The sequence below is a fragment of the Hesperophylax consimilis genome, chromosome 3 (genome assembly GCF_061612785.1).
Source record: "Hesperophylax consimilis isolate HC1 chromosome 3, BYU_Hcon_1.0, whole genome shotgun sequence".
Classification (NCBI taxonomy): domain Eukaryota; kingdom Metazoa; phylum Arthropoda; class Insecta; order Trichoptera; family Limnephilidae; genus Hesperophylax; species Hesperophylax consimilis.
Genome location: NC_142838.1, coordinates 5,342,868 through 5,366,612, shown reverse-complemented (window position 1 = coordinate 5,366,612; position 23,745 = coordinate 5,342,868). Strand labels below are relative to the sequence as shown.

The 23,745-nt window shown below is 31.9% G+C and overlaps 1 protein-coding gene across 1 annotated transcript in view; it reads right to left on the bottom strand.

The window, feature by feature from the left end:
• LOC149424856 (zwei Ig domain protein zig-8-like) overlaps positions 1-23,745 on the bottom strand; it is a 101,587-nt gene that overhangs the window by 42,137 nt on the left and 35,705 nt on the right. The window lies entirely within an intron of this gene.

Sequence of the window (23,745 nt, the reverse complement as noted above, 5' to 3'; positions counted from 1 at the left end):
ACTAGCCGGTTTTGCTTGGCTAAAGCTTAATCAGGGTAATAATAATATAAACTGTTAAACTGTTAACCTTTTGAAATTTATGAAAAGCTTAACCGGTTGATGAATAAATTCTATTAAATTAGTGGTTAAAAACTAATTGTTTGTTTTATTTCATATTAATGTGTCAGTGATTGCTTTCCACGAACAGGTTTTTGTTTATTTAAATTTTTACTAATGATTATTTTAAAAATACAATGTAAAGCATTTTTTTCACAGTAATCGACACCAGGAATTCTTCTTCCTAGGCGGATTGTAGGTTGTCGTATGGGTGTTATAATTTCCGCATCTTTATGTATGTTAATTTCCAAAAAAAATCTTTACTTTTGTTGAATTTATCATTGTATTGTAAGGTCAAGTGACATGCAACCTTAAAAATAAACGCACATTTTCATAATACTTCGTCACAACACACATTTTTATAAAAAAAAAACAAAAAATACCAAATTATAAGTCTGGTATTTTTTTTGTTTTATTGAAATAAAATACTTTTACTGCTATCGTTTAAATAGTTTCAATTGGTTGAAAGTGTCTCTACGTCTTATGCACAAAAAACGTATATGTTATTTTTTATTTGAAACCACACACACAGAGTCACAATTCCTCCCAACCGTCAGGAGCCAGTGAGACTATAGCATCCCCAATTGGGATATATTGTCAGACTAAAGGTCTGTGGGGAGAGGAATGATATGGGAATAGGAAGATGAGGCACATACTACATAGTTATTCAGATCTGGTGACCAAAGATGGCTTGAGCCATTTCAAGCAACGTTTCAATTCTGAATGGTGTTCTTACACCTGGGTGAAACTGAGATTATCTTATACTCTGGAATGTGAATATATATTTTTTACATTAGTTCCAAACAGGAGGCCCTGTAGAAAAAAAATCCGCCAGGACAAGGGGATGCCTTGTGGAGGGTATTTTTAGGGAAAAGGAGGAGTGGAAGTTCTGGGAAGGAAAAGGGTATGAGGGATGAGTAGGAATCTGGGGTGAATGTGTCCAAGAGTGACGCACGTACAAATCCATTCATCCCACTACGGTGCAAGGCGATGGGTCGAGAGAGTCTGGCTGGAGTGGTAAAAGTGTCTCCCTTTAACAGTCTCTCCGGATTTGGCCCACCACGAAGCAGGTGGTGAAACGCATTTGCCGCCAAGACCTAGACAAACCTCACCCCACGAACTCGGACACCCCTGCTAAGTCACTAAACGTAGCAAACCACTAGGATGGTTAGTTATCCAATAAATGGGTCCAAGGGCGTACCCAAACTAACCTCGCAAATTGTAGGCATTATTTTAAATAAATAAATTGTGATTTAACACAAATTGATAAAATAATATTTACTTGCGCACGGGGTTTGAATTCGCGACCTCCTGCTTTGAGGCTGTGAGGTGGAGATCATTTAAATAAACATATAATTTTAACCAGCTCTTGTATACGCGATTTTGGTAGGATTCTCGTTGGTATGTTACAGTATAAACGTCATATTAATCAAATCACAAAAAAAGCAGCTAAAGTGTTTGCTATCATAATAAGAATAAATAAAAATTGTCACTATCAAGCAACTAAACTTTGCACACTTACGAAGCCATCTTGAGTTTTCCTCCATTGTGTTGTCTCAATTTTATGCACTACATTTAAACAAAATTGTTTCGTTTCAGAAAAAAATCATAAAATACATTTCTTACAAAACGCACAAAAGATTTAATATTTACTGGATGCAACTGATTTTTTTCTGAATTGATTCATTTAGTTTACGTTTATAATTTACAGATGTGATATTAGAGTATAAAATTATTAACAATATTAGTAACTGTCTTGAATTATTAAACTGAATTGATTTAAAAGTACCCACATGGTCGTTCAATCTTTCTAATTAAAAACACTGTAAAACTAATTCAAATCAAATTGCTTGCCTTGCCTTGCATTCAATATCATTCTCTCTGATTTATGACTAGATATCTTCAATTGTAATGTTAAAAGTATAAAATCTCCATTAAAAATGGATTCATATCCAAGTGAATCAAACTACATAAAATTACATATATTATTAAGTATCTCTTGTTATAATTGTATATGTGTAATACATGTAAATTTTTATAAATATACTGTTCAATTTTTAAATACAAATTTGTTTTAATTAGAATGATGAGGAAATTAAGAATCGGTTTCTCAGATAAATTAATTGCACCAACCACATCATTAGTTGTCGATTTACCTAAAGTAAAATAAATAAATTTACTAAAAACATTTTATGTGGTATTCGCGATATACTTCGTTTAAATTTATCATACCAGTAATATAAGCTTGGCGCTGAACTAATAATATTTTTGAAGCAGATTGAAAAAATGTAGTTCTTCTAGGAATTTAAAAAAAAATGATAACTGACAAACCACCATGCTATTTCATTGCAGGGGTTGACACATAGATCCTTTATTATTGGAACACATGACTTACCTCATTCATATTCCAGCAATTTTGTTACCACAACACTTTTTTAAATTGCATGAATATGCTTAAATTGTATGACAGAAGGATTTGCACTGACATAACATTTTTGTATAATATTCTATGTGACGCATTTGATAGTGAAGAAATGCTTGCATTGATAAGCTTTTGGATTTCACTACGTAATATTAGAAGTCAGGAATTATTTCAGTTCAGAGATTCTGGTAACAATACCACATGTACTCCTCATTGCTCAGAATACTTCTGGAGGGAAATAATATCAGTGGACATCTTTAATTTATCACTTAACCAATACTAAAAATTGTAACTGAGACAGTTTAGTTTTGAATAGTAAATAAAACTGTATTAATATATCATTTTTACTAATCATTTGTAAAAGCCCATAATAAGGGCGTTAAAAAAGTAATAAATAATCATACACTATCTTATGTATAGCCACTCTTGACATAACACGATTTTTTTTTCCACAATAATATTTTGACGATTCAGCCTTCAGTCGTGCTAACATCTCCCTTTTCTTTAATCTCACGTGTTAATCAAGTAATCAACAATGCATTTGTTGTTATTATTGTAATGTTGAATAAAAAACATGGGATCATTTTCACCTGATCATGAAGATAAATAAATACAATATTATTAGATATTTTACCGGTTTGTGACAATAACGTTAAAAAACTGAGACGCATGTTATAAAATGTTTCGTGCGAAAACAACGAACGAACAGTTTTTTATGGAATTTCAAAATTGATTTGGAAGAAAAGATGTGAGAAAAGTGTATTCACCTAAAAAATCATATTTCGTATTTGATACAGGGAAGAGGAACAGAAACGTACCTAAACTCAGATGACCCGCCACACGAAAACCACTGGAACTAAACGGCAAACCTCAGCAAAGAACAAATAGTTTTTATAAACTCGAGAACGTTTCATATTCAACAATATATTAATTTAAACAAAAAAATTTACCTCTCAAAATAAACCCAACCTGACTCAGTAAATGGAATAGGAATGTTCAAAGCTACTCGTCAAAACGTTGCACGTGCAAAGATGGGGTATCGGCGTAAATTACTGTGTTTTTAATATTTTCCACGTAGCTCTGATTACTTGCGGCATAAAATTCGCTCATTAACTGGTATTTACGCTTATTTTCCTTCTCGTTAGACTGTAAAAAGCATTATATACGACTACGTCAATATTTATGGTAGATAGATTTTTTTTATTGTTTAAATTATAACATTGTTACAGTAATAAACATAATATATGGCAAAAAAAAATAGTGAAATACGTTTACAAGGATTCTACGCCAATGAGAGCTAGCTCTTGAGCTTGGTGTAGGAGTTTTTTCATAATTTTACTACATAAAATAGTGTACAGTAGGGTGTCCCAAAAAAATTAAAGTTGTTATTTTTTAACGCATACCCCCTAATTTTGTTTTAATAATGACAAAACACTCATAAATTTTTTTTCGTTTACTTTGGACAACTGCAACCCGTGCCGACTTGCATAGAAAGATGTCAGTACTTGTACATTAAGACGCCAGCGAGCAAACGTGTTGATGAGCTTGTAGTAACTTGCTATTTTGTTAGTAAACGAAAATCACTCGTTCAGGCAAGATGTTGTTAGATTTACGCACTTTTAAAAAGAGTATATTTTAATAGGAGTCGTAAAACACCAAATATCGGGTTCTAAACTGCCATCTAATGGACAAGTTCTTGAAGTTTTGTTCTACAATATCCGGAAAGTGAATTTAACTGTCAATATATACCAAATATAGCCATAGTTTGTATTAAAAGCTGTGTTTGAAGTAAAAATCAGTCAAGTGACTACAAGCCCTGACATACCACTCTTCAAAAAATTTCGAGATATCTGTAAAAATTTTGATCAAGATAAAATTCAGTGCTACAGAGAAAATCTCACATTGCACCTAACCGCTTCCGAAATCGATGATTTGCTTGACTTTTACCGTACTGCACTGACAACAAAAATACTTGTAGATGACTATTGAGAGTTTTTAGAGCTCTGTGTGATAGTTTTAGGAGGAAATAAAGCGGGAAAAATTAAGATTCGGCCTCCAGGTGCTCGATGGATGGCAAAGGCGCTTTATTCCTTGAAAATATCATTAATTTGTGCGCAATTTAAAATTACCGGTAAGGATAAGGCGACACTTTTAGACGTTTGCCTGTTCATACTAACATTCATGTTAAGCCATGGGTACAATGTATTATAGTAGTTAAAGCACCTTACCAGGACTTGTGTTTTTTGAAATCGATGAAGGCTTAAGAAAAAATTGATGAAAACATCTCAATGACAGCTTTATTTCTGTTCAGTAAGCAGTTACGGTATTTGACCGATGAAGGATCTATTTTATCGCTATTTGACGACGCTGTGAATCAAACAACTAAAATAAAAATGCTCGAAATATCAAAAAAAAAATATTTATCAACCCATGACAAACGTTACATCCCATCGAAGGAAGATCTTGATGGTAAGTTTATTAAGTAGTTTTATGTTTTGTATTGAGGTTTTTGTTCATATCATAATTAAGTGACTTTTGTTTCGGAGAAAAATATTTACGACTTCATGTCAGTCAAGAGCAAGTATTTGTTTGATCGTCTGAAAACAGATGCCAGTTTTCTTAACGAATTTTCTACGATGTGGTCAAATAATGCTTCGTATCAAGAAGTCAGAAAGAAGGTGCCGCCGCTGAGGGTAGTGAATGATACAGCTGAAAAAACTGTAAAGTTAATGCAAGATTTTCATGGCTTAATCTCACGGTCGAAGAGGAACAAAAATAATTTTTGTTACGATGCGTTCAGGAACACCGGAAGATTTATCCTGACTGTAAAAAACAAACTATGAAGAAAAAATGTAATCAATAAACCATTTTTAAATATAAAATACTACATAATTGAACATTTGTGCATTTTTAAATTTTATCCGACAAAAATGAAAGTTGCAAATCCTTCCATATTATCTCTGTACCATTTGTTTGGCATCAAGTCGGCACGGGTTGCCGGTGTTTAATCAAAATAATATTTATTTTATGAGTTATTGGGATCAAATGGAATAAAATAAAAGGGTATGCATATTTAAATTCATGAAAAAAATTTCTTCCTTATGTTCTGGGACACCCTAGTGTACAGTAAATATAATCTTAAATACCAGGATGTTGTAACGTTAAAAAATATAATATGGCATGAAATGAAGTGAGTGGTGATGTTATGGTTGTTAATTTTTTAAAATATAATTTGATTTTTTTTTTAAAGGATACCAAATCTGTAATTTTTTTATTTCTTCGGGAAGACTATTGAAATATTTTATGCCTTTTTAAAAATAATTATTGTGCATTTGTCGTGTTGAAAATATGGGAATTTGGATATTATGCTTATACCTTATGATGAGTTAAATTTAAATTTTTTAATTAAATTTTCTCTGAAAATTTGTAATATGGAAAAATAATATTTCTTTTGGTAATATTAAACAATGTTGCTGAAGGAAATGTTGGTTGTTTTTTCAAAATTAGTTTAGTAATTAGTTTTTGTACCACTTTTACAGGACAATTTTTTCATTTGCACCTCCCCATCCAATGATTACATACTGAATGAATGATTGGACCAGTGCATAATAGACTTTTTTAGATTATTTAACTTGAGAATATTTTTTAATCTAATAAATATATAGAAACATTTCCTTATCCGCTTAACAAGTTCACATATGAGTCTGTTCCCTTTCATATGTTGATCTACAATTACACCGAGGTACTTTATTTCAGTTGTATGCTTTTATATGACTATTATTACAGACAACTTTGTTACATTTTTGTTATGTATAATTATGTCAATGTTAGGGTCAGTTCTGAATTTATTTATTGAGAAAGGAATATAAACAGTTTTTTTGCATTGATTGTTAGTAGGTTTGTATCGAACCAGTTTTTAAGGATTTGGATGTCATTGTTTGCATTTTCTTTTACAATTTTCCAGTCATTAACTTTAACTATGATTATCGTGTCGTCCGCGTAAGGAATAACGTTTCCACTGAGGATTTGTTTAAAAATATCGTTTACGTACATGATAAAAACTAATGGATCCAATACAGTACCTTGCGGTATCCCAAAATGACTTGTGAGTGGAACACATGATGTGTGATTTATTTTGACAACTTGTATTCTTTTGTGAAAGTAACCTTTTAGCCAATTTAGTGCTCTATCATTAAATCCCACAATTTTCAATTTTTGTATTAATTTAACATGAGATATGCTGTCGAAAACTTTTTGAAGATCAACAAATATACAAACACATTTTAATGACTTATCCAGAGCGTTTTGTATAGTTTTGTTTTCCATAAATCATATTTGATAGGTGCTTTTGAAATATTGTTGAAGACTAATTAATAGACCATGGTACATCCTTCAGCTCAGGCACAAGAGCTCCATTGAAGCCAGAGTCAAGCCTCTCAGAAGCTGGGCGTACGTTAAACTACTGACCCTGTACACATTGCAAATATGCATATTGTGTGGAGCCTAAAATACTTACTTTAAACATAACAATGATCGATGCTCCTATGACCAAGGTACCCGTGCATTAATATTGTAATGACCAGACATAGCATAGTCAGTATTTTTTTTATAATTGCTATTGTTTTTTTTCTATTTATAATAATCCGCAATATAATCTGGCTACTTACTTCTGAATATTCATTTAAAAAAACGCCTTTGAAAAAATGCCACGTAGGTAAATGGGTTGGTACCAACCTTTGGTAGCCAGTGAGACTATGGCATCCCCAATTTATATTGGGGTATGTTGTGAGTCTGACGGTAGGAGAAAGAAAAGAGATATGGTAGAAGAAAGTGGTGAAGTGCCTATTCAGATCTAGTCACCAAACACGGCTAATGCCATTTCAATTCTGAAATTTGATCTTTTACAAGGGAGATATTGAGAGTTTTTTTCGCTGTGAAGCGTTCCGCAAATATGCTTTATTTTACTATGAATTATACTGTGAAACAAAACAAATTAATCAAATAGAATTAAATTGAGGGGACTTGATTGATTGATTTGACCTCCAAAATCGTATTCAAGAGCTATACACCCCGACTACGGAGATCGTGGGCTATCCAGGCTTCATGATATTTTTATGTTAGTTATACCAAAAATATATTCCATGTAACGAAAGTATTATTTGGTATTTTAATATCACTATTCACAAACAAATTATGCGGCAAACTCACTAATTTCTCGCCTACATAGTTTAGCAAATGAATATACCAATGACATTGAAATTTTTAATGTAACAAATTTGATATTTAAGACATCCTTAAAAAAAAATTGTGTCACGATATTACAACTGATAATTTATGTTTATACTAATAATTATTATATGGGCATATCAAAGGAGTAAACAAAACAAATAACTTTTTATTTTATTTTTTATATATAAAATGGAGTTCTACAAATTAAACTTAATAACAATAAATAAAAACAAATAAATTTAATGTTACATTATTATAATGTCACATTAAAGTTAAATTAATGTAAATCTTAACTTATTTCCAATTTAAATCGCACCAACATTTTGATTCTCTCATCGAAATTTAAAATTGATGAGGATTATAAAATTGTTGTACGTACCTATTTATTTAGAATTAAGTTTTAATCTATTTGGTAATTCGTTGTCCATTATAATTATCCAAGGTATCCACTTTAAATATTTAGATGAATAAATCATGAATACATCTGAAGCATTTTGCTCAAATCCCTAATTAGCATTATTTCGGTCTACATCGTGTGCAAAGCGGTTAAATTATTTATTTTTCCCTGAAACTTTAAACATTCTAGCAAATATCGGAATATTTCCTGAAAGTTTGCTGAGGTTGGGTTTAGCCATTTTGCTACGCAGTATTGTGCTTAAGTGTAACTCATGTGAAAAGGCTTAGCCGTGGGAACTAATTTATTTTCGACAGTGGTGTCTTACACAATATTAAATTTATATATTTTTTATCGACAAGTCGTTAGCAGTTGCCAAAATTTAGCTAGGCACATGTTTATTACATTTTTTGTGCTATACGTAGGTGTAAATTTTTTTTCAATGGCGATTGAAATTGAAAAAAGGTAAATGGTTTTAATTATTCCGTGTATAAAAGCACACGTCCTCACTGTTCCACATTAAATTACCTCGCATGAGGAAGGTGTTTATCATGATCATGTATAAAATCTGCAATAACATTATCGACTGTCCTGACTTATTCAAAATAATAAACTTTAAATTGTCACCCAGAACAACAGGGTTTAATTCCACATTAGCTGGTCGCGCACAAATGCTGGTGTCAGGAATCCAATCAGAAGAATGAGCAAAATATTTAATCAAAATCAAAACCTGAAGAATTTCTGAGATATTTTTTGTTCCATTCAGCACTTTAAGTAGAAAATTGAAATTTTCCCCATAAAAGACAACAAACTTGACATACTTCCCTAATACTTTAACGTTTTCACCTATTCCCATCATGTTTTACTACGCATCTGTGGGGAATGAAATAAAAGATGATGACAATTTAAGCTTTTATTCGCAAGTGAAACATGCTCGGGTTTAAAGAATAAACTGATACACTTCATAACCAAGACTCTATTTTTTATTAAATGAATCGACCTCAGGACGCGTTAAAAGTTCCTAGAATTGCTTGTAAGTTGATGACAAAGATTCATCTATCAGTCCTTCCCAGGATTCACTTTCACAGTGGCTGGTCCGCTGAGCACTCTTGATTCAGTTGTTGGCCGATGTCGCCGCTCTCTTTTCTTTGATACGAGCGGCTACACTCTCGCTAAAACAAGGCGCTCGATGAAGTCAATATCCAGTATCAGTAACTATTAGAGTCAACATTCAGATTACCGGGGTTGCAAGTATAACTGCTACAATACAAATGTATTTTCTCTTTTTTTTATTTAACAACATTTTCGAATTAATTGATTTTTTCCCTCTTTTCTCTAAAAATTATTTGTAAACATTTATTAATAGATATTGCCTACTTTCTCCCATTTGCTAACATAAGATATATTTTTTAATTATACATGTTCGTTTTTCTTTTAAATTTATGTAAAAAAATATTTGGATTAAAGGCTTATTATTATTAACAGCTGTGATGTAAGTTTGTGAGAAATAGTTAGGATGCAGGCTAGTTCTCCAATTTATGGTTTTTACTGCCTAGTTTATAACTTTCTGTTTATCTGTTTTCACAAATAAAAAAATGTATTAAGACACCTGAAACCATAGGCGAGTAAAACAAGATTCTACAAAACATCAACATTTTCGAGGGATTTCCGGGGACCTACTATATTAATAAAGGTTTAATATTATATACTTATTATTGGAGTCAATATTTTTTACTGTCCCTTCTGTTGAAAAAACACATTCATAAGTAACATTAAACAATAAACTTTGAATAAAATTACATTTTTTTATGAATTTTTATGGATTCACAATCAATAACAATAATAAGATAATATCTGATTAAAAATACGCACAACATAGTTGCTATATTTGTTAAACTCGAGAAAAATTACGCACTGGCAATGCAATGAAAGCGGTTATCTTTTCCGCAATCATAGCGAACCCTAAAAAATCGTGAGTTAATTTTCAAGAACCTTTTAACCGTATATATAAGTACGCATTATAGTTCTAGTATCTCTTCTCAGGGACTCAGTGTCAGCCTCGCCTGATAAGTGAAAACTTGTTAATATGATTAATTGCGAACACGAACTAGCTTCGACGGTACTACGTGCCTCGACTGCCTGATTCCGCAAATAGAAAACAAGACTTCGCAGTTTGCATTGATGTTTAAATTCTGTGTGTTTTTGTCTGAACCTGGATATTTGGTGAATAAGGATCGTTCTCTGGAATGGCTAATGGAGATCATATGACATCCAAAGGGTAAATTCAAAGTGATGAAGTACGATTTTCATTTCATATTTAGTACATCAATAGATGAAAGGGGTAGGTACTTACACAGTAAATTCTAAATCAATCTGGAAACGGTCAGCAACCAGGATCGTAATTCTAAATGGAAGCGTGACCGCCTTAGTAGATCCACTGCAGGTCAAATTAATTTCCACTTCGATCCTTGAATAATGACGTTAGTTCGGGCACTCGGAGCTTACCGAATTGACTTCTGTGCTCATGAACTGAGAGCTTACAAATGAGTACCCTACGTACGTATTTAGTTTGTGGCAACGATTTTTCCCTTTTTGAGCAAGTTTGGAAAATTCCAACGGTCACATTCTGTCTTACGAGGTCTTTTATGTTTGTCAACCGATTATAGTAAAAAGTACCTACATTGGAATGCAACCATTGAAAATTTTCCCCTGTTTTTTGGTTTATAAAGGCAGAATTGTTATCATTTCTTATTATTTTTTGACGTAAATATTTATTTATTTGATATTGGGTCTAAAATTTGCATTTATAGAATAAGAAAAAACCATAACAATTTTCCTTTCAAAAACGAAATATAATTTATAAAAAAGAATCGAAGAACGGCTGCGCGGCACTTTTCATACATAACTTTAATTAGGATTTGAGGGCAAAATACTTGTTCTACAAAATATCTGCTAACCTTTTGATAAAAAAAATCAGTTTTGTAATTACAAAGTATTTTTGCCTAAATCTAAATTTAAGTTTTGTATGAAAAGGCGTCGTAGATGCTTTTTACATCCCGTTGGTGTGCAAAAAATATATTGTTTCTCCAATGGTGAAATAACGAACTCTAAAAAAGCTTATAATTGTATTGGAGAAACTTTAAAATGTACATAGTAATACGTTAATTTTACCTGCCGAGTGGTGGGCGGAAACAGTGCATTCGGCTAATTGATCAGTACAGTCAATACTCGGCGTAGTAGCGGACGAGAGATTCAGGCAAGACAAGGCTCAATGAATCGGCTTAGTAAGTGAGTAACTCGTAGCTCGGCGCTTTACTCGCCCTTCACTCGGACAATTCAAAATTTTAATACGTAATTATACGACGTTTGTTGTTGTCTCTTTTTCCTCCATCGCGAAACCTTGTTATAATATCACTTTAAACTAATATCAATGAACTGTCTGTCTCTTATACATACGATTACCTCTACTCTTTAATAAGTTGCTCGGTTGAGTAACAAAGTGAATAAGTCAGCGGAGCCAAAACATCCTAGATCACAAGGCCAGAACACTCATTCAAATCAGCCTCCTAACTTGTATGGGATGTTTTATTTTCAATTTATTCTTCTTTATTAAAATATTTAAAAATATTTTGTTCATTTAAAAAAACAAATAAAAATACATTTTTGAAGGTTCCCATAAAAGTTAGGAGGCTGATTTGATTCTAAAGTTTTGGCAGAGCACTCAGCAGGTGTAATTCGGCCTTAAGAGTGTGTATTTTGAATGTTGGTTTATTGAGTATAAGTCGAATTCATTTTAAAAGGAAAAATCGTAATGTAGGAATTTGTGTATTTAAAATAAATACTGTCTATGTCTATTATTTATAATAAGTATTATTAAAAACCCTGAAGAAGTGGGCGTTGCTCATAAAACATGTTGGTAATAAACAATAAAAGTGGTAAAAACGAAATATTTTATGAATTTCAATTATAATAAATATTATTAAACCACGTTTACTCGAAAGGATCCCACTGACAAGGGTTTGTCATCCAAAATATTTTAGTAGTGGTAAAACATTGAACAATGCCGATATGAATTTTTACTGAAATGTGGACTACAAACAGGGTAGGGTATTTACTTGACGTACCACACATTTGCCAACATAAAGCGTTAACATATTAAAACTAAGGCCAAATAACTTTAGTCGAAACATCCATTATCCATTACGGCATGGTATCTACGATATTTAACATTGAACCTTTAAAATGGAACACGGCCTATTATGCTAATGGAAATTCCACTTTTTCCTGGGTATCAATTTAATCTTTTCATGGCAGTATAAATGTTTTTCAACAAATATGCAGTACATAACCATGAAACCCTTTTTTCAGCAGAAAAAACTCTCGATCAATTAACTCTTGGGCCAGAATTTTTTACTATACGAAAGTTTTTTTCAAAAATATATATTCGATGTCAACTCAGCCATTATAATAATTGGCAGAAACAGACACAAAACCATAAAAAATATACCAAACTTATTTTTTTATTTTTCCATTTCACTTTACAAATGTTTAATTTATTATTAATTACATACATACGTTTTAACATTTATGTATTGCGTTTTATTTTTATTTATATGGCTCCTAAAAGCCAGCCTGAATCTATCAATTGGTGGTGGTTTCCAGACAGATCTGATGGTTTCGGGCATTTTAAATTTTTATCAATAATTAAACCCAGGTATTTGATGTTGTCTACTCTTTCCAGAGATTGATAGTGACACTCCTGCACAATACAATGTTTTTTTAATGAACGGTCCAAAGATGGTTGATTTACAGAGGAAATGCTAAAAGTATTATATTTAGTTTTATTCATATTTAAGGTTAACAAGTTTCCATCAAGCCTGTACACATATCGTCGTGTTCAAAATCGGCATCTGTTTCACTGTTAGCCAACTTAGTTTTTTTAACATTTTAGTTACTTTTGATTGTGGTTTAATTGGATTATTTTTACGAATTCTTCACCAAAAAGTTATTTCAATTAAATCTCCATATTATCATACAATATAAAAAAAATATAGGAAAGAAATAAAAAAATAAATATAAGAAAGAATATAGAAACATATCCTACTGAAAGCACAAACCACAAAAAATATGCCTAAAAACATTATTTTTTCAACTTTAAACTTATTTGAAAAATTAAAACCAAAATACAACAAACACAAACAATAATAAAAATCTTCTTTATATTTTAATAAAATAACTGTAGCTGTATATTTTTATTAAATATGGGTACATTTAATAAAAATATTGATGCATAGTTTTATGAAAATAAAATGTTACTATGTAATATAATACATATTAATTATGACTTATGTACTGATATCAATAATGTTTTTAATTTGTATCATTAAATTTACATTAAAAATGTCACAAGCCCTTTGGTTCAAAACAAAACCTTACTATACTTCAAAGTATAAAACTTTTCACCAAACTTGTGTTGAAAAGGGGTTAAGTCATCTATTCATCGTGATTTTTGAACACTAGAACAGACTGAAGGGCTAGCCAAGGATCCTACCAAGCGAGCAAACGACCACCTCATTGCAAATATTATAAGAAGCTCTTGGAATAACACAACACATGTTATATGACGTTATTTTTTACTTTGTAATATTGTTTTCAAAAGCCGTAACTGAATAACAGGTTAAGGGTGCTTCAACATGATAATAAGGTAAAAGAAAAGTAACTCATTTTGAAAATCCAAGGGTTTCATGTTCTTTCAGGTGAAAATAGTTTAATAAAAGTTACTTCCCTTAGGCAAGGTTCCTACCTACACGCTCCCAGCCCGCCCACCGTTGTTCCGCTCCAAGCATTTTGACAGATTTTAGCATAAAAGGGCGCCTAAGCGGTTGATTCTGACTAGCTTAGGTTGTGTAAAAAGATATCGGAATTTAGAAAAAAGTTTTTTAAATCCTTTTTTTCTAATATTTTTATACATGCAACTAATAGGCATTCGTTCCTCTCAGATTTATTATACTCCACGTGTAGTAGTTTGCGTAAACAGAAATTTTGGTAAAGTATTATAATTTTTAAATGTGTTGGAAGGCATTGCGGTTTATTTTTTTTTTAATTTTAAACGATGGTGGAAATAATCTTTTTTATTGGTTTAAATTTAATGTTATTATTATATTAAGTTTACATATATGTATTTTTGTAAATGATATAATTGTAAAGCTGCACATCTTGATACAGGAATGCCCTAGTGAGATGTGCAGAGTATGTTTTTTATGGTAAAAACTGTTTTTTGAATAAATAAATAAATCATTATGAGAAAAAGGAAAAAAAATCCTGCAATACGGTGTTTTACGATAAAACGCACAAGTTAATTATGGTATATTTAGTTTGTGTTTTAAGTTGACGGATCGTGTCTTTTTTCAAAAGAATGTCTTTATATTGCGGGTCAAATAAGTCATTTTAAATATTGATTATAATTTTTTTCATACATTAGGCCTATAAATAACTAGTAACCACCAACCACAGTGCATAAATATACATTAGGCCTCAAAATAACTAGTAACCATCAACCACAGTGCATAAATATACATTAGGCATCCAAATAACTAGTAACCACCAACCACAGTGCATACATATATGATATCAGCACAGACCCTTGAAACAACAAAGGATATTATGCTTGTAGGTGTGTTAAAGTGAAAGTATTTATAAAAAAACCTATTTTGCCTCAGAATCATTGCGTTTTAGAAACGAATATTGTAAATTTTAGAGACGATCAGAAACTTATTTTCTAATGAACACCTTTAGTAAACAAGAAACTTTACAAAATCTGTCAAAAAATTAGGAAAAAAAACCCGTTTTTAATACACAATTACTTAAATTATAAAAAAATTGATACCTACTTTATCGCTTGTCTGAATTGCTCTCACAATCTGTATTACATATATTTATATTTTATTTATTATTTTAAAAACAAATATTTTTTATATATAAGGTGGCTATAAGAGTAACATTTTCGAAATTTCAATTCGGCACTCTCTTAGCGTGTGTTCTACTATATTGTGAGAAAAGTTTAGGTTTTTATTTCTTTGCAGCGCCAGCTTTAATTTTGTAGTTGAAATTATTATTTAAGTAGATATAAAAAAAAATTATCTTTAATCGATATGGCGTCAATTTCAAATGGCGAATCTCAGCCTGGTGCCTTCTTTATCAGAGATTACCGTGAGTCAAGTCGACATAAAGTAAAGTTTTTGTCCGCCCTTCTTCAATATTCAATGAAGTGACGCCATCTGCCGAATGGCCCTCGCACAACACTCAAGTAATGTCGCGTCGTTAGCTAAATGGAAATTCATTTATAATTTTGACACGTTTTTCAAAAACATGGTTAAGTTTAAGCCCCAGGCCGGGATGAATCTAATTACTAGAGGTCTTGTTAACTTTATTACGTCAAAGTATTCCATAAACTTTTTTATATTATTTGACCAGGTTCTTGTCATTCAATTTTAACCAAAAATATATTCTAAGACATTAAAAATATTTTAGTTTTTGATAAATATGCAGTTAAGTAGGTACGTCTTATTTAGTAGGTAAACAAAAAAATAAAAAATCTGGTTAAAAAGTTTTGACACACTATCCTGCATTCTTTTAATGTATACCTTTGTAATCTAATTTATTATAAAAAGAAACCCGTGTTTTCCTACCTGCCTAATTTTATTCACAACCAGCCACTGCCACCCACCGGTGGGTATGGTGGTAGATAACCCTCGGTGTCACATCGAAAGTAAGAGAGTTTGGCGGGGGCAGCTGAGCGCGAATGCTTCAGATTATTTCAGAATGGGACCGCCGACTGTTTCAGTCTAGAAGGTTCCAGAAAGTTCATGTAGGTTCTCGAATGCTCTAGAAGGTTCTGGAGGGAGAAAATTCAAGAAGGTTCCATGAGGTTCCAAACTGAGTAGCATAGTGTGTCGGTGAGTTTGGAAGGTTCCGGAAACTTTGTAAATGCTCTTGAAAGTTCTGCAAGGAGCCACAGATTCGTATGGCAGAGTACAGCTAGTGACATTTTTTTTAAAAGAACGTATTAATTTATTTTGTTTTCAGTTGTTCAGTTTTCATAACAACAAAGATTACAAATAATTGAAATCAATACAATTCATTGGCAGGGCGGTTTGATGGATTTCTACTCCAAGTCCAAAGGTAGGTCCCAGAGAGCGGTCGTAGTACGTCATCGATAAAAAATCTCTTTTCACACGTCTTGTATGAACACGAAAAATATAGAAGATACTAAACTGATGACTTCACGTACTTCTTCTCTGAGACCACTATAATGTATCGCATACATAAACTAAAATACATCAACAAGCAGTTAAAAACCCGCTCCGCGGGTTTTTTTCTGCTAGACCCTGCGGGCGGCACTTACTTGGAATTCGCTCATTTTAAGTGATATTAACAACAGTTACATAATAGATAGATATCAGGTCATTCACAGAGAGAGGGTCGGTATATATAGTTAAAACACGGAACAGGAAGGAGTTAATGTATAATAACATGCTAAATTTACGCATAATAAGAATGACAGTTGTTTAAATAAATGAAATTTTACGTATTTGTGATGGATTATTTCAAATGAAAAACTATTATTGACTACTATTATTGTCTACAACTGATATTAACTGTTATGTTACCTTATATAATTTGCTCATAGGAGACTTGCAGTGCTTAAATATGTGTTACAACCGTAAATGTCTATAAGTTGAATCAATATCGTATATTTTGTCAGAAAAATTAAAGGTAGTTATAACAAAGTTGACTGAAATGATAGATTATTACATATTGATTAGTTTATTTACCCGTGTTTATGGATAAAAGGAGGGTAATTGTGCGATGAGATTAGCAGTCGGTTTAATTAAAAGGTGTGAATTTTACTCCAACTGGTCGTAATTCTTTACCTAAAACTGTTACTGTATCTAATAAAGTTTAAAGTTAGATTATATATACACCTTCATCAGGAGAGTAAAAATCTATATATAAAGGTAGATTATTACAATATAGCGCCCCTGAGGTGATATCTTACAAAAGCGGCGCTATGCAAATTGTCCAATTAATAAATAAATATAATGTTTACATTTTATTATGTACGTATGCATTGATATACAACGGAAATAGATAAAATAATGTTATCCAATCAAACTTTATTTTATTAAAAAACAAATAATTTTTTTAACATCACTTTATTATATACAACCAATACATGTTTCATGAACGAAGTATAAACCGAAGTCAAAAATTAAATATAGATTACAATTGAAAAAAAAAGTGGAAGGAGGGGGGGAGGGGTAAGAGTAGGCTGGGTTTATAAGAATTAGGAATTACAATATGAAAGACCAGTTAAGTGGGAAAATATTTAAAAGATAGTTTATAAAAAAAATTCTTGTTAATTATATCTGCTTTTATAAACATGTTCTCTCATTTCTAAAATTTCTAAACTATTTATTTGCGATGCTTTATATCCTGTGTGAAGTATTTTAAGACCTGAAAAAAATAGCATGTAATCATAAAACAATATATTCATAAGACAAATAACATTTAATAACGGTTATTCTAATAAATTGATAGTTGAAATACTAAATAAAAAAATTAAACATATTCTCTTCAAACGGTATTTTTACCCTATTTCTTAAGATATAAATAAACAATCAGGATTAAAGCATCGCAAATAAATAATTTTTAAATTTCAGAAATTAGAAAACATGTCAATATAAAATCAGATATAATTAATAAGCAAAAAAAATTATAAATAATAATGAAAAATGCCATTGCAAAGTTTAAATAAACTTCCAGAAGAAATCTTCTTATGAAACGCAATGGTCAAGTAATTTTGCATATTTAAATATTCGCGCCAGTTATTTGGTTCGTTCCTACACCGCCAGAGGTGCGCTATGTCGGCCAGCTATTGCCGCGGTGCGTATTGGCCATATTGAATGAACGCGTGCTTTTTTCGTCAAACGTCAAACGTAATCATGTAATTATGGATAATTTTCACTGTAATGTAATCAATCCAATGGATTATGAACTTTCTAAAACATATTTTTTTCGATATTATCCAAAAATTTTATGAGTAGAAACGATATTTTTGAAGAAATATCGTATTACATGTGGCGGTTCTTTTTCAGTATGAAATCGTGTCTTAATTTTTAATGTCTTATTTTTTTTGTATCCAGTCGCCTGCAAACCGAAATGAACCTTACGGTTGCTTAAAATTGAGGGGCAGATTGGTATTTTTTGCCTGCCGACCCCCTGTGCAGAATTTATCAGAATCACACAATTTTAATTTGACCAATCAGAGGGCCTACATCGTCCAGACGCTGGGACAATAATACTATCAGATGATCGCATATGTTTAGGCTTCTCGAAGAAATTTTCTGCATTGCATCGGTAAGAGAACACCATATTTTTGTGCTAAAATCTTTAACCACGTTTAGTAATTATCTATCTTATATTAACTAATATCGAAATCCTCTTTCCCTTCTCCTTCCCTTCCGTCATATCTATTTGCCTCAAATTCCCTAACGGGGGTGCCTATGCCCCCTTGGTTTTGGGTAATGGGACTTTTTTGTGGTTTGTGATGTTAATGGAACATGACTGAAAACGCATCTAGGCATCTAGCTCGTTAGATCGACAAAACCCTATTTCGATAAGATATTAACTAAATCATATACCGTCATGACCGTCATATACGGTCGGTTACTCAGTTGGCGATATTTGCGAGCACGGTCAAAATAAGATACGAAAACCGCCGCTTTTAACGCGACCTCCAAGGTGTTCAGTTAACCCTTTCAGACCCACATTATTGTTTCCACATATATAAAATATGTAATGCTTGATAATACCTCAGAAAATTATTTGAAAAATTTTTAAATATAATTTTTTTTGAAATTATTCTTTGTTAATTTGGATTAACACTGATCGTCAGAGGGTATTTTTTAAATAGTAAAGTGAAATAAACATAACACAAAAGTAATACAAAAAACTGTTTCTGATAATAAATCTTTAAAAATTCCCCATACTAGTCGAAAACAAGTCCGTCACTACCAGTGTTAATTTGAATGAACATTGAAATTCATTTACAATATTCTGGCAAATCACTGTAGTGGATTGAACTAATGTTATTACTATAGAACACATCTTAATGCGTTAAAATATTTGTCATTCGAGTAGAAAATATTGATATCTCACCTTAAATTAAGTAATCAATGACGGCAGAAATTCGATAAAACTCACAATCAGCAAATGTCAAAATATTTATCGTTGTTGTGGCAGGAATAAGGATTTCAACCGAACGGAAAAAAATAGACGCCACAGAAAAGATAACAAGCTATAAGAAAACAAAAATATGGCTTTTCTAAATTGCTACCGTTACGGTAAAAAAAATCACAAAGTGCATGTTAATTTGAATTAACACTGGGGCTGAAAGGGTTAGCTGTCAATAGATACAATTTTTTAAATAAAGTCGTTTGTCATGCAAAATGCGTACCTACTTAATGAACGGAGGTGAAATAATGAAGCTTTTGCAATTGAAAGAAATCTGTGCACGATCCACGGACTTACTCAATTCATCTAAGACGCGATCAATTGATACCGTTCCAGCTTGGAAAAAACAAAAGTTATATGTTGTAACTAAAGACTTCAGTAACTAATTAACCCCCTTTCTAAGTATCAAAAAGTACACGCGGACGGCCAATGTACATTAAAGTTTATTTTTCAATTCGAAATTGTTAATTTTTTAGAATTTTTAATTTGTACCTAGCCGTTTGACCTTGAGGAATGTCAATGGATATATAGATCCGCCATTGTTGCCATCGTATAAAAAAATATTATTTATTTCGCTATTTATATCGGTTCGGCAAGTCGGAAGCTGAGCCAATCTATTCTATATTATTAAGCTATCAATTTGATAGTGCTAAACCCTCTAAACCTCAATAATTTGCTTAACATTTTTAAAACGACTTATTCGCAATTAGCAGCTTGTACCCGTACAAGAAAAACTTTAGCTTAAAATAAAATACAATTTTTGATAACTTTGTGGTATCATTGCTTTTGCATATTTACCGTTTTATTTCTTCGAGAATCGGGGTATATTTTCACTTCTCAATAAAATAAAAATATATTGAACATTTCTGATCGCGGCCAAAAACTAAAAACTGTTTTAAAAAGGCGATAGAATATAGTTTCATGTTTTATTACCATTTAATTTTTGATGATTATTTATAGAGCGGAGAAGTTTCATATATAGTTCTCGTGAACACCTAGGCCATAGGCCCATTGTGTATGTCCCATTTTAGCTCATTCCTTTATCAGTCACCCAGTCCCTAAAATTCACATATAATTTTATAAATATAAAATTTTTTAAATAAAACTTTAAAAGTTTTTTGAATGCTTCACCTTGGGTTTTTTCATCTAAACACTGAAAAAATAACCGATAACAAAAAAATACATATTTTATTTTGCAAAAGTATATTAACCATTATTGGCACCTCATTTATGTGTTTTGTGTAAAAAAAATTCTCAAACTGTTGTCGGAACCTTTTAACGAAGTGTACATTTTAATTATTCTGTTGATAACTTCTGAATTTGAATAAAAAAATGTTTTTTTTAAGCCGTTTAGTTTATATTTATAAATATAATGATTAGGGAGAGACAAAAATTTTTAGGAAACCATGTGAGCTGTTCCTAAAAGCGAACAAATAAGCCTATGAAGTTAGTATAAAAATGTCATCGTATGTAGTTTTAAAGTTGTAATCGAGATTCATGAAAATTTCTTTTGAAATTGAGAAACAAAATGTTAAATATTACTAAAACTCAGTGGAGCATCCACTGAAGGAAGAATAACGAATACCTATAGAACTACGAATATTATAACATCTTCATACCAACATATTAATTTTGGAAACCGCATAAATCAGCACAATGATAATTCATCACACCTTTAAAAAGTTATATAAAGTCATGGAAAGTAATGAAACAAAAACTTTATCAACTGGGTTATGTAGGTTAGGTTAGGTTAAGTTAGGTTAAGTTAAAAAAAAATTTCATCGTTTCTAATGACTTTATATCACTTTTTAAAAGAGTGTTGAATTGTCACTGTGTTGAGTTATCATGGAACCATTAATTTTATATCTTATTTACTAGTGAAATTTATGATAAAATAACAGTTTAGACGTTTTTAAAATATTTTTTAAAAAATAATTACCGAGTACAGACATATTTGTTTACAAATATCATATTAAATTTCTCAACCTAGTGTTCATTCATCATGTAATCACAGTGCTATAGAAGTGTAGATAGCATATTTTAAATCAGGGTATAAATTAACAGGTGGATTTCAGACTTGGAAATTGTATTTTGGGTCACAGGAGTGCAGCAATACTGCAGCGTTCATTCTCGCATTAATTAATTAATTTAAATTCAAACGGCACGATATGTCCTATCAATATCAATGTAAAATTAAAATTAAAAAACATATTTTTTTTATTAATAGATTAACTAAAACGGCATATTATAAGAAAAAAAGGTGATAAGAATTATTATAATAGTAAGTAATAAGTAAGTTATACATAAATAGTAATATTTAAGTAAGTTTTGAGTATGAATAATTTTATAAAATTTTAGTAATGTAATGAAAACAATAATATAAAAGATAATAATAGAAATTTATCGCCAATGATGCCAAGCAGTACAAACCTATAAATAACATAAATGATTGTCAAATTTAACTTATATGATTATGTAATTACAAGATAACTTAAAAAGCTTAACTATTTATTGTCAAAATAACCAGTTTTTTAATGGTTCAAGAAATGCCAAAAAAACAAATCGTTGTAAATCAATTATATGTTAAATGAATACACTAGTAAGTAACTAACTAACTAACTAACTAACCATCACGCCGTTTCCCCGCAGGGGTAGGCAGAGAGGACGGACCGCCAAACAACTCGGTCTTGGCACACACTTCTTGCCTCATTCACATTCATACATCGTCTCATACATACTCTTCTATTATTCTGACTCTTGACATGGCCCGACTCTAGTATCTGATTCACTTGATCGTGCCATGTCTTCCTCGGGCGTCCCCGACTTCTGCTACCATTCGCATTTGCATCATATATCCTCCTTACACTCCTATCTTCGCTCATTCGCTCTACATGCCCAAACCATCTAAGCGTCCCATTCTTAATCTTACTCATTACGCTTACATCAGCCTTGCACTCTTTGCGGATCTCCACATTCCTCACACGATCAAACATGGTTTTACCACACATACGCCTCAGGGATCTCATTTCAACAGCATTCAATCTACTTTCATCCTTTCTTTGCCAGTTCCATGCCTCACTTCCATACATCAAGGTAGGTACCAGCACTCCGTTGTGGACTGCTAACTTCGCTTCTTTGGACAGTTTTTTGTTAGCGCCAACGGCGTTCAGTCCTCCATTAACGGAATTACCTGCATTTACCCTTCTTTCAATATCTCTGTCAGCCTTCCCATCTCTCGTAAACATACTTCCTAAATACACAAACTCATCCACCTGCTCCAAGTATTCCTCATTCACAATTATATTGCACACTGTTTTCGTACTCTCTCTTTCAAACACCATTACTTTAGACTTACTTACATTCATCATTAACTCATTCTTCATGCATACTTCGTTCATCCTAGACACGAGAGACTGTAGATCTTCTATACTATTAGCAATCAGCACTGCATCATCAGCATACAACAGGCAACACACTTTCAAATTATTCAAATTCGCGCCCAATCCCACCTCTTTCAATTCTTGCATACAATTATCCATGTATAGATTGAATAACCACGGTGACATTACGCAGCCTTGTTTAACACCTTTTGTGATATCAAACCACCCCGTAAAACCACCGTTTACCCTAACACATGCAACGCTTCCCTCATACAGAGACGCGATTGCCTGAGTCAGATATGTATTCACTCCATACTTGGACAACACCTTCCATAGCTTTTTCCTGTCGACTCGGTCGTATGCTTTTTGTAGATCTACAAAGGCACAGAAAAGTTTCTGGTTTTTTGCCAGAAACTTCTCAGTGAGCATACGCAATGAGAAGATCTGGTCCATGCACCCCCTTCCACTCATAAAAGCACCTTGCACATCCCATATTTTATCTTTTGTTTCCTTTCTTACTCTTTCAATCAAAATTCTACCATACAGCTTGCCAACCGAACTTAGCAGGCTAATAGCCCTATGATTCCCACATTCCATACGTGACCCTTTACCTTTGTATAATGGCATTATCACAGCCCTTCTCCAGTCTAAAGGCGTATAACCTTCCTTTAAACATTGGTTAAAAAGATTGCACAACCATGTGAGAATTATACGGCTACCTCCTTTAAAATATTCAGCAGCAATATTGTCAAACCCGACAGCCTTACCATTCTTCATACATTTAATCGAACTTTCTATCTCATCCATGCTAATTTCGGTAACATTCACTCCATCGTCATTCATATCTGATTCACCGCTGGAATCACTGTCACTCACTTCGCTTTCGAAGACTTCCTCGAAATAATTCATCTATCTCTCTTTTATTTTTT